This window comes from Peromyscus eremicus, chromosome 6 (genome assembly GCF_949786415.1).
Source record: "Peromyscus eremicus chromosome 6, PerEre_H2_v1, whole genome shotgun sequence".
Classification (NCBI taxonomy): Eukaryota; Metazoa; Chordata; class Mammalia; order Rodentia; family Cricetidae; genus Peromyscus; species Peromyscus eremicus.
In genome coordinates this window covers 83,544,306-83,547,044 of record NC_081421.1, presented here as the reverse complement: position 1 = coordinate 83,547,044, position 2,739 = coordinate 83,544,306, and the positions used below count along the sequence as shown (strand labels likewise).

The 2,739-nt window shown below is 37.1% G+C and overlaps 1 non-coding gene across 1 annotated transcript; it reads left to right on the top strand.

The window, feature by feature from the left end:
• Positions 1-1,509: 1,509 nt before the first annotated feature.
• Positions 1,510-1,616, top strand: LOC131913998 (U6 spliceosomal RNA). The gene has a single exon (XR_009380059.1). It is a non-coding gene; the product is annotated as a U6 spliceosomal RNA (small nuclear RNA).
• The last annotated feature ends 1,123 nt before the right edge of the window (positions 1,617-2,739 follow it).

Sequence of the window (2,739 nt, the reverse complement as noted above, 5' to 3'; positions counted from 1 at the left end):
AAGACAGATATCTAAAAAATCTATTTTTAAGTGACACTTCTTTCTCTTTTAAAGTATTTATTTTATTTTTGGAGATTATATATATATATATATATATATATATATATATATATATATTACATAACTTCCCTTTCCCATCCCTCTCTTCACTCCCTCCCAATATAACTCTCCTTGCTCTCTTCCTAATTTATGGCCTTTTCAAAATAATCATTTACACACGCACACACACACACACACACACACACACAAATACATACGCATACACACACACCCCTAAGTACATAAGTACATACTGCTCAGTCTGTGTAATGTTACCTGTATGTATGTTTCTAGGGCTGACCATTTTGTACTGGATAACCAATTGGTGTTCTCTTTCCTAGGGAAAACTATTTCTCCTGGTAGCATCCCTTAGTTGCCTGTAGTCCTTTGTGTTGGGGGTTGATGCTTTCTCCTGCACAATGTGGCATGTCTGTTGTAGTCCTTGTTCAGCTCATGCTTTGGCAGTCATGTTGATGAGACTTTATGGATATATCTTCTAACACTCCTAGAAGACACAATCTTACAGCAAATTCCTTGTTTCTCTGGATTTTATAATCTTTTTGTCTCTTCTCCCCCAGCAATCTCTGAGCCATAGATGTGGGAGTTATATTGAAAATTTTTCAAGTGGGACTAGGCAGCAAAACTCTGCGTTTTGATTTTTTGTGTTTTTTTTTTTCACAATGGTCTCTGTCTGTTACAAAGTGTCCTTGATGAAGAGGGAAAACGACACTTGGTTCTCACACACACTCCTTACACACTTGGGGTAAGGACAAATATTCAGAGTATAGTTAGGGATTATGCTGGCTTAGTAAAGCAGTGGTTGGAGGTTCTCCTCTAGCCCTGTGTAGTTGGTCAGGTCTCCAGTAACAGGTGTCTTTGTGTGTGTGTGTGCATGTGTGTGTGTGTGTGTGTGTGTGTGTGTGTGTGTGTGTGTGTGTATGTTGATCAGGGCTTAAATTCATTTAGAGAGTTATTGGTTACTGCCAACGTATGCATACCACTACTGCATACATAGGGTTATGATGCCATGCTGGCTGTTATGACGATTCATAGATACACTTCTACTTTAAGACATCAATTCCTTAAGGGTTTCATTTTGTGAACTAGCTTCTAAGGTATTTTTGACACTATGGATCTTCCCATTTATAGGTCATTTAGTAAAGCAAAAAAGAGCATCCAAATGAGTCTACAGCATCATAACTTTTCACATATGAGGAAAGTATTTCTTTTTGGCACAGATTAAAAAAAATTACTTAAAAGCAAAAATATGTGGTAAATTTAGTGTGAATAAAAACTTAGAAAAAATTCTGATTAACTTAGCCTTGCATTTAAATAATAAGGAATAAACTATTCCAGTCTGTAGTGGAAATATAAGATAACAGCAAGTAGCATTTTAAAATATATATCTTCTATTATATTATTCATGTTTTAATGCTTGCTGAAATAGAATGGCTTTATAATATTACTTATGTGCTCACTTCAGCAGCATATATACTAAAATTGGAATGATACAGTGAAGATTAGCATGGCCCTGGCACAAGGATGATACACAAATTCATGAAGCATTCAACATTTTTATAAGAAAAATAAGCTCAACAGGAAAGGCATTAGCAAAAGCAGAAAAGTAAAAACACAAAAGTGAAGACTTATGATCCCTCTGCTGACGCTACACTTCCAACTTGTTCTAAAAAAATTCAAAATAGAAGAGGTAAATAAAGAGGATGAAATTACTGAAAAGAAAGAAAAAAAAGCCAAGATTAAACTTAGAGCTGAAGTACAGAAGGAGATGAAGGGGGATGCTGCAGAGCAGGAAGTACAGGTAGTGGAAGAAGAGCCATCTGTAAAGAAGAAAAGGAAGGATAAAAAGAAGCCCAATAAGGAAGAACTGTTTTCCAGGGAAGAGCCAAGCAACAGCTCAGCAATTCCTAGTTCAGAGAAAAAGAAAAGAAGAAAGACACTGAGGACTAATGGAAGGCACCTGTAATTCTGCCACCTGGACACATCATGATTAAAATTAAGTTGGGGCACATCAAATGCTCTGTAAAATAATCAAGGGAGGTTAAATCCAGTGGTGATTATCTACAGGTTTTAAATCCTTTGTCTCTTGACATCCACTCTTAACCTTAGAGTCTTTGGTACACACACAAAATATATTTCCTTGTATTAAAAAAGTATTACTACTTCCAGAATGTGGCTCATGATGACCTTTATTATTGCGTCAGGAAAATAAGCAGCACTCAGATGCTCTTAGGGAGAAACTGGGGATGATGCTTGACTGTGAGCCACTGGATAGTGGTGGGTAATGGAGGTCAAGGCTGACCATTACACAAGCCATGAGAAACATGTCTACACGCCAAGTATTTCCAAAAAGCCCTGTTCCGGAATAGTGCCAGCTTGAGGGCTTCTTATTTTAAATTGAAATAATATATCTGACCTAGTTTAAAGTACAGAACTTACATTCAAGTAGGCTAAAGGCGATCTTGTCACCTACCTCATTGACACAACTGAGCAGGTACTCCTGGATTACAGCTCATTATCTGAAGTCTCCCTTCCAGGCATGAGCCCAGTCAGGGCTTGTGGTCATTATTTCTCAGGGACAATGGGTTTTTTTTTTTTTTGTTTTTTTCTTCAAAACCCATATCTGATTATAGCACTCCTGACACCTGCTCATTTCCTCTTCCTGTGCAAAAGGCCATTGTT